The sequence below is a fragment of the Eupeodes corollae genome, unplaced genomic scaffold (assembly GCF_945859685.1).
Source record: "Eupeodes corollae unplaced genomic scaffold, idEupCoro1.1 scaffold_911, whole genome shotgun sequence".
Taxonomy (NCBI): Eukaryota; Metazoa; Arthropoda; class Insecta; order Diptera; family Syrphidae; genus Eupeodes; species Eupeodes corollae.
The window spans coordinates 13361-28581 of record NW_026605755.1 but is presented as its reverse complement, the minus strand read 5'-3'; the positions used below and the strand labels follow the sequence as shown (position 1 = coordinate 28581).

The window sequence follows — 15221 nt, the reverse complement described above, 5'->3', positions numbered from 1 at the left end:
GGGTCACACACAAAAATTCACCAATCGAGGCATATTTGAAACTTTCAGGCCAAACCAGCGCCGGATTCAGCCTTTTTGGGCCCCATGCCTGAAAAGTACATGGTGCCCCTTTGCAGATTGAAAATTTTTAAATTAATGCCATTTTTATGCATCATATAACGATGGAATTGTATTAACTCAGCAAGTTTTGAATTTAAATCTTCCGGATTATTTGACACCAAACTCTGTCCACAGGCTAAAATACTGACTTTTTCATTGCTTGTGCAAAGAAAATCAAATCGTTCAGAAATTTATTTATATATTTGACCTCTGGAATTCATTTGTATTCTTAACTTATCGATATTAATATAAAAAGCGTTTATTTTAAACTTATTCTTCGGGCTATTTTTTTTGCGAATTGGTTTTCGTGTAATCATGTTGCTGCCACGAGGTAGAAGTTCTTTAAAGCGCATTTCAATAGTGTCAAATTATCACGCATTTTCTCCAGTTGATCGGACAATGATCTATACAAATTCATGCATTTCAGTAGTGTTACGTCTTCGCTTTGCGAAACATTACTGACTTTTTGACAACTTTGTCTACTAGTTGATGCAGACAAAAAATTGAAAAGCGATTGTACGACAGAAAAAAATCAACTCTTGTCAGAAGAATTTTCTGTTGGATCTCTTTATACTGACCGGAAATATTTGGAGCATTGTCGTATGTTTGTCCTCTGCATTTCAAAATTGATATGTTATGTTCACTCAGATACTTTAATGCTTGATTACCAATACCGGATCCAGTATCAGAATGCATTTCCAAAAACGTTAAGAAGCTTTCAATATACTGGCCATCTTTAACATACCGCATAACAATTAAAATTGATCCACATGAGACAAATCTCCCGTAGAATCTATAGACAAGCGAAAATACCCAGAAATATTTATATGTTTAATGATTTCCTCTCGAACTCTTTGAGCCATTATTTCAATCAATTCTTCACATATAGTTAAGATATATATGAAGTTGCTCCTGAACCAGGATGTCCGAATTTTGAAATATGAGTGGACAAGAAAGGATAAAACTTTGCTATTAATTCAAGAAGACCCATAACATTGAATGAACCAAATTTTTCTTCAGATCCTCTTAATGCTAGACCACGTTCACCCAATGTATAACAGCAACCACTCTTTTAAGTACATGTTTCCAGTATCAACATGACTCTTGCATTTGTTTGTAAAAATCCATCCATATAATCCATCATCGCTTCTTTATGAGAACGATTTTTCATGATTATCTATTAAATACCCATTTTTCCAATCAGAAAAACCTTCACGATTTATAAAGTTATTCCTGGCCTAACAAGATCAGGAAATAACTTACAATAAAAGCAGAACAACGCTCCTTGTAGGATGGAATATAAACCCATTCACGATGATAGTTCTCGCTATTTGCTTTTTTACCAATGAAATAAGACGATTGGCAAAATTTGATTTTACGTTCTGTGTATGTTCGTCGAGATTTAAAAACAGGACCATCATGATTATTGCATTTGCTATGTCCAGAGACAATCCAATATTCAAAATCATCAGCGGTCGGGATTTGTATTTTCATCAGCTTCTTTTATTTCGTTCGTTTCAGTTCCCGATTTTCCATTGTTTATCTTACTGTCCGATCCAGATGGAACGTCGTCTACATTTCCATGAGTATCTTAATTATCGTTATTCGAAGGTTCACTAAAAATTAATGACTTACAACTTACATGGTATTGATATTTCTTCTTCTGAATCAAAACCATCAAAATCTATCATCCATTTTGCTCTAATGAGCAGTAAAGATTCAGTTGCTTCCACTTACTTTTGTGGCCCCTTTTTTCGTTATGTCCCAGGCTTGAGCCTGGTTGGCTTAAGGATAAATCTTGGACTGAATCAAACCATAAAAAATATCGCACAACAAACCCTTACCACCTCCCCCTCCCCCTTCTCGTACGATATCAAAGTTTCACTTTTACAGAAATATTATTTACATAATAACACCACAATTTTTGATTTCTTTTTCCAATTTGTGGGCACAAAATACATAATTCAGATGTTCAAAAACAGGAAAAGATTAAATAAAAGATATCAATACTGATTGAGTAGCAAAATGGGAAGAAAAAACATAGTATAGGCAAAACATTTTACATTCTTAAAGTGTGATTCACACATTCGTAAAGTGTGGCATTGCTCTTTTCCGTCTGATGTGTTTTTTCAATTAAAAAGATTTAAACATAAGATTACAAAAAACTTTTGGAAAATAAAATTTAAAACTAAAAAAAAAGTTCTTAGAGAAAACTTCAACTTCATAACTATTTAAACTATATATGAAGAATTTATTAAAATAATGGCAAATAAATATTTCTGTTTTTTTTAGCTTGTCTATATATTCTACGCCAGATTTGTGTTATGTGGATCAGTTGGGATTGTTATGCGGTTGGTTAAAGATGGCCAGCATATTGAACGCTTTTTAACGTTTTTGGAAATGCATTCTGATACTGGATACGGTATTGCTAACCAAGCATTAAAGTATCTGAGTGAACATAACATATCAATTTTGAAATGCAGATGAAAACATACGACAATGCTTCAAGTATTTCCGGTCAGTATAAAGGGATGCAACAGCAAATTCTTCTGACAAATCCATATCCAGTCTATGTACGTTGTGCATCACACTCTTTAAATCTTGTTGATCGCAGTGCTGTGGATTTGTGTCCTATCAAAGTGGATTTTTTTCTGTCGTACAATCGCTTTACAATTTTGTGTCTGCATCAACTAGTAGATGGCAAACGTTAAAATCTGCTCTTCAAAATGATAGTGAGATAAAATCACCCTCAGTTACACGGTGGGCAGATACTTTTGTCATCATTAAATCAAATCCTAAATAATTAGATACTTTAAACGACATTTCAGAAGATAATACATTAAATGAGATGCAAGCTGGTGATCTACTAAACAAAATGAATAAACTAGAATTCGCTTTAATGATTGTGATTTGGAACAATATTTTACAAAATTTTCAAAAAGTTAGTAAGGTTTTGCGAAGCGAAGACGTAAAACTACTGAAATGCACGAATTTGTATAGATCATTGTCCGATCAACTAGAGAAAATGCGTGACAATTTGACACTATTGAAATGCGCTCTAAGGAACTTCTACCTCATGGCAGCTTCATGATTACACGAAAACGAATTCGCAAAAAAAAATGGCTAACGATGTAGATTCAAGCCTGAAGGATAAATTAACAATAAACGCTTTTTATATTAATATCGATAAGTTAACAATACAAATGGATTCCAGGGGTCAAATATATAAAAACATTTCTGAACGATTTGATTTTCTTTGCACAAGCAATGAAAAGGTCAACGTTTCAGCCTGTGGCCAGAGTTTGGTGTCAAATTATCCGGAAGATTTAAATTCAAAACTTGCTGAGTTAATACAATTCTATCGTTCTATGATGCAAAAAAATGGCATTAATTTAAACATTTTCAATCAAGCATGTATGCAAAGGGGGCGCCATTAATTTTTAAGGCAAAGCTTAATCCAGCGCTGGTTTGATCTGAAATCTTCACATATACCTCAAATACAAATTAGTTATTGGCGATTTTTTGTGTGTGACCAGTTTTATTAATTTTTGTTTAGGTTTTTATTTTTTGTAAAAAAAATGTCAATTAGATTTTTCTCAAATATTTTTTTAAAGATAAAAGTAGTTTAAAGCCAATATCTTAAAGTTTTGAAAAGATATTTCAGCCGAAAATCAATTTTTACTAAATTTTTGTGAAAAAACGTTCAATTCGATTTTTCTCCAAATATTTCTGAATGTTGAAAACGATATTTTTTTTAAAATTAAATTAGTTAAAAGCCACTATTTTAAAGGTTTAAAAAGATATTTGAGTCAAATATCAGTTTTTACAAACTTTTACTAATTTTTTTTAGGTTTTATTTTTTTTGTAAAAATTGTCAATTTGATTTTTCTTAAAATTTGTTTGAATGTTAAAAAACAATATTTCTTATAAGATAAAATTAGTTGGAAGCTATAATCTCAAATTTTCGAACAGATATTCGAGTCGAAAATCAATATTCATCAACTTTTGTTAATTTTTGTAGGTTTTTATTTTTTTGTAAAAACACTGTTAATTTGATTTTTCTCAAAATTTTACCAGATGTTGAAAACAATATTATTTGTTGCACAAAATTGTTTTGGGGTTAAAATAATGTTTTTTTCATTAAATTTCCGAGGTGACAAATATTTTTTTTTCAGTTTTTTTGATTTATAAAAAAAAACGTTTATTCGAATTTTTTCCAAAAATATATTTAATTGGTATCACGTTACAATATACGAGTATAATAATCAGTTTAAGTTAAGTCTCTAGCATTATTGGTTTGTGAGATATTTTGGGCTAACCAAAATTTTCACCTGTTTTTAAATTGATATGGTAAAAAAAACCACCCACGCAATTTTCTTGAGAGCCCTAATTGCCTTTTTACAAAATTTATTAGAAGTCGGTATCTCTACTGGTACTTGAGCTATAAATGACACTCATGCACAGACATCTTTCTTAAAATCTTTTATTTTGACCTTGAAACGCCGAGTAATGTTAAAATTATCAATTTGACAAATCGGACCCATTAGAATAACTTCCTTTGGGAAGTTAAAAAACTCCTAGTCACCACAAATACTTTTGGAGAAAATGATAGTACATCAAAAATAACTGTCACCAAAGAATAACGTTTAAGACTTCTATTTGAATTTCGAATTGAAAATATATTACTAAAAATTGGGAAAAATTGATTTTCGACCCGAATATCTCTGTTAAAATCATTAGAGGTATTGTTTTTAAACTAATTTTATCGTTTAAGAAATATTTCTTTTAACATTAAGTTACATTTTTAGAAAAATCAAATTTTTAGTTTTCTTATAAAAATAAGAATCTCCAAAAAATACTACAAAATAATTTTTGAAAACTGCTTTTCACTTCGAATATTTTAAAAATTAATGAAGGTACTTACTTAAGAATTATTTTATTCTATGCAAAACTTTATTTAAGATAATGTTCTCAGAAAAATCTGAACAGCACTTTTTTTAAAAAAACATACAATTTTTTAAAACATTTTTCTAAAAGTGGTAAAATTTGGATTTCGACTAGTTTTTTCGTGAACAAGAAAAATATTAACATTAAATTCTTTTAACATCTAATTGACAACTTTTGTATACAAAAAACAAAAAACGAAAACCCACGAAAAATATACTAAAAACGAATACAAATTTGTTTTTGACTTAGGTATTATGAGAACAATGACAAATGACAAATATATTGCCTTCAAATATTTGTATCCTTAAACTTTTTTTAAAATATCGATAGACGGCCATGAATGGGAAGGTATCAGGGTTGGTAACATCTCAGCCTGTTTTTGTTGAAATTCAATTGTAAAACTAGGCAAAGCATCTTCCAAAAATATTTAATTGGCAAAAATTCATAAAAATGCAACCTGTTAATTGAATTTAAAGATCCTTTAGATACTAGATATGATTTACGGAGCTTAGCATTCCAAATCGCTGAAAAAAACAACATACCCAATAAATTTTCATTTATACATAAGACCGCAGGAAAATATTGGCTATACGGCTTTCTCAAACGCCATAAACATGAAATAAGCTTGCAACATCCCGCAGGAACTTCAATTGACAGAGCCAAAGGCTTTGCACCTGAAAATGTGAATACATTTTTCAATATTTTGGAGGAATCATATGAAAAATATAACTTTCCCGGATCCAGAATTTAGAACGTTGATGAGATTGGATTAAGTATTGTTCAGTCAAAACAGCCGTATGTTTTGGCAAAAAAAAGGAAAACGCCAAATAGGAGCCTTAACTTCAGCAGAACGGGGCGCTCTGGTCACAGTTGTCATTTGCATGAGCTCTGGGGGGAATTTTATACCACCCTACTTTATATTTCCGAGAAAAAGAAATAATCCACTGTTTATGAACAATGCGCCCGTAGATTCCAAGGCCAGTTTTCACAGCTCTGGCTGGATTCAAGCTTCCATATTTTCAGAATGGTTTCATCACTTTCTGGAATTTGCAAAGAACACCTCGTACTTTTAATTGTAGATGGCCACTACAGCCACACAAGAAACGTCGAGGTTATCGAACTTGCACCCATAAGATGCAGCCTTTAGATAGGACCTTTATGGGACCTTTAAAAAATTGCTACAACAAAGAAATCAGGCAATTTATGAGAGAAAAATCGCGAAAAGCCGGGTTGGGTGACGTTGCCCAGTTATATAAAAAAGCTTACCTGAAAGTTCAAACTGGCCAAGTCGCAGTTAGTGGCTTCAAATGGTGTGGAATATTTCCATTTAACAGACATATTTTTTCGGAGGCTGATTTCTTAGCAGGTGAGACTGAATCTGAGCAGTCACATGTGGTAGAACCTCAAGGCCTTGACAATCAGATAAATAATGAAGAACTCGTAAAAGCTCAAAGACTTGACAATCAGATAAACTATGAAGAACACGTTACTCCATGGGAAATTTCTCCTCCCCCAAAATTAAAGAGGTTGCCTAAAACTAACAGAGGAAGAAAATGTGAATCACAGGTTTTGACATCTTCCCCTTATAGGAACCAGCTGCAGGAACAAATAGAGAAAGCTGAAAAATCCACCAAAACAAAAATAGTGAAAAAAGCTACAAAGAAGCTTAAATTGGCCCAATCAGACACACCATCTACATCAAAACACCGCTGTTCTTCATTATCGGATGATGATAGCCATCATCATATACCGTTTGAGGATTCTGAAGATAAAATTGTCGAGTTTCCGTATTCAAGAAATACCCAATGCAATTTTTGTGATGTGTCTTGGGGTGATGACGAAAGCGGTGAAAAATGGCTTCCATGCCTTCAATGTGATTTGGTTTGGGCTCATCAAAAATGCACACCAAATAGAAGTGCGATCTTCGTTTGTACATCGTGTGACAAAACTTGTTCTTTTTTTTTTATAATTAGCAAACACTAAAAGGGTTTTTTATACCTTTAACATGCCAAAGACACATTGTGAGCATTAGGAAAAGGGGGAAGGGTTGGATAGGAGGTGTCGGTGTACATTGATTTTAAATTTCTGAACATTGCAATGACAGGGAAAGATAGAGCGTGGCAAGGCGTTCCACATTCGTATAGTACGGCTAAAAAAAGAATCTCTGTACTTCATAGTACGTTCGAAGTTGGGCTCAAGGGTAAACTGATGGGCATTCCTAGAAGCGCGGGTATTACGGTTAAATTGTTTAAGGGGAGGAATGCAACTGGCTATTTCACTAGAGCATAGTCCGTTAAAATAACGGTAAAAAAGGGTGAGGCAAGAAACCTTGCGTCGATGTTCGAGTGATGTAAACGAGTTGATGATGTTAATGCCACCAATCATTTTAAAAGCTCTTTTTTAAATACTGTCCAAAAGGCTTAATTTACTGGAGCACCAGCCCAGAGATGAGAGTTATATTCAAGTTTCGGACGTATATAGGTTTTGTAGATTGTAGCCAGATCAGACGGAGAAAAAAAATTTCTTGCAACGTCTCAAAAAACCTAGACATCTTGCGCCATTTTTGGCAACATCGCGTATGTGATCGCTCCACAAAAGGTGGTTGCTGATGCACATTCCGAGGATGTCAAAATTTTCTGTTTCGTTGATGCAAGTGCCACTCATAGCAAGACAGCATTGCGTTTTCGAAGCATTAAATTCCACACGATTTTTTATTCCCCATTGTACAATGCTGTGTAGGTCGGAATTTAATGAGCTAATCATACTTTGCCGTTGCAGTTCTACATCCGAAGAGGAGGGTTGTGAGTCTGGAAACGAATATGAAAAGCTAAGAGTGCTATCGTCAGCTAAACAATGTATTGGATTAGAAGTAGCAGACAGGAGATCATTTATGAAAATGAGGAAGAGGGTCGGAGATAAAACAGAGCCCTGAGGCACACCAGCGTTTATTTTATGAGTTTCAGACTTGAATCCGTCCAAAACAACTTGTATTGAACGGTTCGAGAGAAAATTTCTAATCCAACGAAGAAGAGATTCGTCGATACCGAAAGCACGCATTTTCGATAAGAGAGCAAGATGGCAAAATTTATCAAATGCCTTTGAAATATCAAGTGCAATAATCTTACTTTCTCCAAAACGATGTAAAGATCTGTTCCACTGTTCGGTGAGATGAACCATGAGATCACCAGTGGACCTATTGCTACGAAAGCCGTATTGCCGGTCATTAAGAAGCTTCCGTTCCTCAAGATATTTCTTAAGCTGATAATTAATCAGCGTTTACATGACCTTAGAAAGAAGGGACGTTAGTGCTATCGGTCGGTAATTTGTGGGAGAAGAAGATTCGCCTTTTTTTGGAATTGGCTGAACAAATGCAGTTTTCCAACTACTCGGAACGAGCCCAGAAGAATAGGATAGATGGAAAAGCTTACGCAGTGGTTTTGCTAGAGTGGAAGAACACCTCTTCAGAATAATAGCGGGGATACCATCTGGGCCAGCGGATTTATGAATGTTGAGATCTTTAAGAACTCTCGCCACAGTTCGAGTACGAAAAAAGATTGGTCCAATAGAATCATTTACGCGTTCAAGAACTGGGGGAGTCATGACACTATCTGGTAAGGTGGAATTTTCGGCGAACTGTAAAAATTTGGTCCTTCGAATATAGGCGTTGCAGGCCTTCCTGGCTTGCTTAAACTTTTTCCGGTTTTCCTCAGTTGGGTTGTGGGTTGGCTTTAAAACACCGGAAGCTCACCTCTTTCTCCTTGATAACCTCTTTGCAGCTCGAATCGAACCATGATTTAACTTTGGGTTTAATACTTTTAACCCTATTCGGGATAAACGTTTCCATTTCCAAATGAATCATACTAGAAATCATATCTGCACTGGAGTCTACGTCGCTACCGAGGAAGCATAGCGGCCAGTTAAAGATCCTGAAAAAATTATTGAGACCGTCCCAGTTGGCTTTCTCTCACTGCCAAACGGTTATCTTTGGAGCTCTTTCTTTAACTGGATTTGTTTGACACGAGAAATTAGCAGATATAACACTATGGTCCGATGTGCCTAGAGGCGTCAATACACTGATTGTGTACTTATCAGGATCAGAAGTGAGAAACAAGTCAAGGGTATTTTCTGCTCGGCCGTTAACGTCTGATATTCGAGTAGGCTCATTGACAAGCTGAGTACACATTCCTTCGATTGTTGTCTGGCCCGAATGGCGAAGCCACGAAGAATTGTGAACATTGAAATCGCCCGTAATAACGATTTCAGTGTGAGGATACAGGGATACAGGGAGACATTTTCGGGTAAAGTGGAGCACTACTCCACAATACTCGAACCCATGGGTCCACATTACCCCACACTTTTCAGAAGGGCCAATTTTACAACTTTTCCAAACTTTTGTAAATATTTTATAAAACAATTAAAAATCAAGTACACGAGTGGGTAAATTTGCTGGCCAGCTCTCCAGACAAACATAAAACCTCGAAATCTGAACAGAAAACTTTTTGATTTCAAAGATATGACCGAAAATATTAAGGGTACTCCACATTATCATTATCACACTTTATATACTATAAAAAAGTTATTCTCAAAACTTGTAAACATTTTAATTAAAAGAGATTAAAACAAAATAATCTTATTTAAACCGTTTGTACATTGATTAGATAAATTTTAATTTCTTGCGAATAACTAGACATTTTCCAGATTCGAGAAAGTCTTACAGAACAATTAAATATTTTGCACAATAAGAGCTACAAATCTTAAAAAGTTACTCTATGTTGTTACATTTTGTTTTTACGTTTGCAATACAATATCCGTGCTTTATTGGAAAATCTATCCATAGTAAAATAGGATTTTACAAGAATTAAAAAAATAATATCCGCAGTATGAATACTTCCGATAAAAGTTAAAGTAGAATCTTACTATGGATGAGTTTTTGACATTTATACGAGTCTCGGATGGATATTTTGTGATTTCGTTCTCAAAAGTTGGTATTTCGATGGCTGTAGTTGTGTGTTTTCCTTAGGGAGAAAAAAATCAATCTTTTACTATTGATATTATGTAGTTTTGTTAGTAAAACTGGACTAACTCGGCTTATTTTGCAGAAGAAAACAATAGAAAATATATTTATGTTATGCTATGTTTCCAATGCAGAGAAGATTTGAAAATGATAAAGTTTGACAGCACTTTTAAAAATACAAATGATGTTTCCATGTTTCTTATGAAGTGCAAGTGAGATAGTTTGATTCGTGTTAAACATTGAAGAAATGAATAGTTCAGCAAGATGTAAGAATATGCTACCAACTCCATGTGCATTGTTTTTTAAATTTGATTAAGCCAAAACTATATTTTTTGTACACAAACATGCAAATAAACAGACCATAACGAATTATCTGTAAAACCAACTCCTGCAAACAGGTTTTTCTTCACAAATTTTGACTTTACTACGATCACCGAATGGAATGTAATCGAATCAGGTATACAAATAATTGAGGCGATATTCAAGCCTTCTTTAACATCACATGTTAATGTTGTAATTGTAACGAAGCGTCACACTCCTACTAGCAACCGACACCAATCAACTGCCATCTGCATACCCACCAAGTGAAATAAGTGACACCAACACGCAGCCGAAATACAAAAACAAAATACATGCGATATTGTTGTTCGTCATTATGGAGATCACATTTGGTTCCTGCGAAGAATTGGCTTATGGACCCATGAAATCCGAAGAAATAGGATGCTTGCTCGCTGAAGTTTATTAAAGGTTTTAAGCTTTATATTCAGAAGCGCAAGTTTCCCCCGATATTCCCCTTCTCTATTAAGAGTCGATGGGCCGTTTCCCCATAGCGCGCTGTGTAGTAACAAGCAACTATTGTGTTTTTCCCCTTCAAGCTTCCGGTGTCGATAGGCATTTGCCATATTATTAAGTAATTCCCCTTCAATCTTCCGCTGTCCTATTGTTTAGTCTTAAGCCGCTTTATTGGATTAGAAAAAAAATCTGAAAAAGGAAAAATCTAATTCTTTTTATTTGGAAAAGAGTAGTTTGGTCAACTCTCTATACTCGAGTTGCTTTCGCAAGACGACGCGACGTCCCGCGAGCTAACCTCAGCCTAAGGAAAAGAAGCATCACATAGCCTACGAACAAACCCACTCCTTGAAGTTTTTAATGTATGTGAGATCTGCAATTGTTAAATAAACTTTTAGAGTCTCAATTTCTAATTGTTTTCTTATCACTTTTTGAAAATTGTCCATGTTATTACTTTAAGTTAATTTTTTTTGCTGAACTTAATTTTGACTTTTGATTATCACAAAACTTTCCGACTTATTCTGACAAGTCTTCTTTCAGTTGTACCAATTTTTAAATACAAAAATCTGGCTTTTTTAATTTTCTACTATGCTACTTATAATGTGCCAAAAAAACACGGGTAATGTTATTCTTCTTTGGACGAAAACTTTCAGTTACTACTTTTTCTTAAGCATCAAAAAACCTCATTTCAAAGTCCATCTCTCGCAATAAAAACCAAACAATACAAAAAGATTGAAAAATAAACTAAGTTCAGCACCGAACCATAGCAAAAGGTTTAAGAATAAACATGGAAGTTGTTTAAATCTTATAACTAAACCATTTTCAAGTGGATATTTTATACAACAACCACGTATTGACTTTCCAAACTTTTCAGTTCTGCTTTTGCAACTTCAAATTCCAATTTTTGCTTATTCTAGACAAAACCCACTCTTAAAGTTTACACAAGCTTAGCTTTTAAAAACGGATATCTTTGAAACGCCATTTTTAAACCAACTGTCAAACATCTTCGAATTCGAAACTCTTGTAAAACTTTTCTTCTTCTAAATAACAACAAAATTTCCCAAAACATGCGCACACCTAGATTTCCACCAGTAACTTTTTTTTCTTCTATTTTTAGACTTTTCCGGATAACTCCAATGCAGTGCAACAGGCGCAACAGAGACCACAATAGTCTACCTCAATGAGGGATTTTTTCATATTTTCCATCTACTGGAGCTGGAGGTGTAGAGCTGAATGAGCTCAATTCGAATCAAACCGAATCGAATCGAGTCGAATCCTCAGACCGTGTCTCTTGTACAATTTGTTGTGTACTCCAACTGTCAGTTCGGCCGTGAACTGCGTGAGGAATCGATGCAAAGAAAATACCGTTGCTTCGCGAGTGTATAAACCCCATAGTATTACAAAATTCATACAGAATTCCACTTTGCCTGTCTTGCCTATAGTAAATTTGTGTTTTTGATTTGATTTTAAGTCCCGTTTCATTCTGTGAATGTCCTTTTTGGAAAATAAAATTCAGAAAAAGTAAAATTCTTGTTATTTATTAAATAAAATTAATATTAAAAAAATAGAAGATAAATCTCACGGGAAATTGTTAAGTTTTTTCAGTTATCTTGTTTTTTCCTTCCTAATCCTGGGTGCGGTGTGTTAGTGGAAAAAAAATAAAAAAGAGGAATACAAAATATTGGGGAAAAATACACCCAGTTCCATATAAAAAGAAAAAATAAGAAATCAAAATAAAAATAAAAAGGAATAATTTTCGTCCTTTTTCACTGCGAATTCTGAATATTTATGTATTGTTGTCCTGATCCTTCTGCTCCTGCCACTCTGCTGCTGATACTGCACTTGAAACTTTGACGGTAAACGCTGTGTATAAATAGCCCCAAGCAGAGCGCACCACCACAAGCGGAGGAACAAAGACACACGAATTCTTTCTTCTTTAAGGGTCAGTTGTGCCATCAAACAAACAGAGAGGAACCACACTTCAAGGACTAAAAAACTGTAAGTCGCACTTAACATTCACTATAAAAGAAAACAGATATGATTTGATTAAGGACGAATGGAATAATTGATAAATTATTGACATAGGTACATCGCGATAGCACAAACATCCACCTTTAAACTATACAACAAGGACATTGAATAACATTCTTCTTCTTGTTTCTTTTGCTCTAATAAAATAAATTGTCCCGATACAAGGACATCAGACGAATAAGTTACACTCTGGCTCAGTGTGTCCTTATTTTTGTACACAAGAAAAAAATCAATAGTAAGCGTAAATGTGGGGGTGAATATAGAAAACATATAAAGTATTATGCCTCTGTGATGTGCCCTGGGTGAGGGGATGAAGAAGAGATATCGTGGATATTTTTTTTATTTTGTATCCTTGATACAACATCTCAGAGTCTCTCTCTCTTGTATTTTATTTTTACTCTCCCTTTCTCTACGATTTATTTAGGAATTTTTCTGTTGTTGTTTCTTTCACAGATATATGTCTCTGAATCTCGCATATCTCAAATCTGATCCTTGAACAGAATAAATATTAGTTTTCAGGATAAGATTTGTTTGGATTTTTATATAGAATCCTTTTTTTTTCTTGTCACTCTCTCACTCTCTTCTCTCACTTTCTTCTCTCTGGAAATGGTAATTAAATTAAAAGGGTAAGGAATTCTTTGGAAAAAAAGAACAGAATGAATTCAAAAGGATATTTAGGACTAAGATATGTCAAAATGGAATAATTTTTTCGGCTGATGGATATTGACAGATTTATGTGTATATGTAATGGTTTTTTTTTATGAAAGTGTTATGTACATAATATTGGGGGTCGATTTTCATCTTTTGGGTCACGGTAAAGCGAACTTTTTCTTTCCAATGAAAGTAAAAGAATTCGGAGAAAGATTTTTGGAAGCGAGTCCTTGAAGAAAAAAAAATGATACAAATATTTCTATTGTTTACAATGTTATTCATTAAAAAATAAAACTAAAAGACACTAGAGAATCACAAGATCTAGGTTAAGGACAATTGGTGTGTGTATGTTCTTTTTGTGTCGTAAGGGGTTTTGAATATAAAAGTGGGTATTTAGGTTGTTTATCATGGGAAATTGATAGAAATTGGGTAAATATAAACAAAATACCAAGTAGGTTTATCTTGTCTGTCTAGTATTGAAGAGAAGTGCATACAATGGTTTAATTTAATGCACGAACGTTTTCGTATTCTTCAATACCAGGCAAAAAAAGTCGGTTATAATATGAACATAATGGCTAAAACACAAACACGATCCAGTTTCGGCTTCGCCTGCGTTACGTTGGACCTGCTTCGAGGTTGCTTTGAATGACACTTCCAATATGACATTTCTAAAATGGCACTTCTGTCGTTAGCAGCTGTTTTGAAATCGAAAAAATTAAATTTATCGCGGAAGTTATTGAAGCTATTGAGCTGTCAGACAAAGCAAATGTTCAGCAAATTTGAACTAGAGCTTCCGTTTGGAGTCATATTACGTAACATTACGTTATTTCCTTACGATTGTCAAATGAAACGTGAGGTCGTAACTTCATTATGATAGCATACCTATACATTGAATTCCTATGGCTGAACTCGTAAACATCAGGAAAAACCGAAGCTGAACCGTGTTTGTGTCTTAGCCATAACGCTCCAAATTAACAGTCGTTCCATCGTCGTTTTCAAAGAAAGGTCAAATTACGCCTCCGAACAAAAGACCGTACTAAACAGTGATTTATTTGTGGATATAATAGCCTCTATTCAATTATTTGAGGATTCTCAGAACCCCAAATACGAACATTTTGTTTTTTAACATACTCGTACCTTCCGAGTAAAAAATGTGCTTCGTCACTGAAGACATTTTTAACTTCCCATAGGAAGTTATTGTAATGGGACCGATTTGTCAAATTGATAATTTTAACATTTCTCGACGTTTCAAGGTCCCTAGAGTCGAAATAAAACATTTTTAGAAAGATGTCTGTGCGTGCGTGTGTACGTACGTCTGTACGTCCGTGCGTTCGCGACGTTTTTTTCGTCGTCCATAGCTCAAGAACCAGAAGAGATATCGACTTCAAATAAATTTTGTTATGCAGATAATTAGGCAGAAGGATGCAGAAAGGGCTCTCAAGAAAATTGCGTGGGTGGTTTTTTTACCATAGCAGTTTGAAAAAAAGGTGAAAATTTTGGTTAACCCTAAATATCTTACGAACCAAAAACGCTAGAGACTTGAATCAAATTTTATATGAAATATTGAAACGTGATATCAAGGAAATATATTTTTTGAAAAAAATCCATTGAAAAGTTTTTTTATATATCAAAAAATCTGAAAAAAAAATTGTCACTTTCAAAATTTTACGACTGAAATATGATTTTATCT

At 34.0% G+C, this 15221-nt stretch overlaps 1 long non-coding RNA gene across 1 annotated transcript; it reads left to right on the top strand.

Moving 5' to 3' along the window:
• The first annotated feature begins 12115 nt into the window (after positions 1-12115).
• LOC129953602 (uncharacterized) lies at positions 12116-12595 on the top strand. Its single transcript, XR_008782559.1, has 2 exons — positions 12116-12370; positions 12446-12595. It is a non-coding gene; the product is annotated as an uncharacterized LOC129953602 (long non-coding RNA).
• Positions 12596-15221: the final 2626 nt, after the last annotated feature.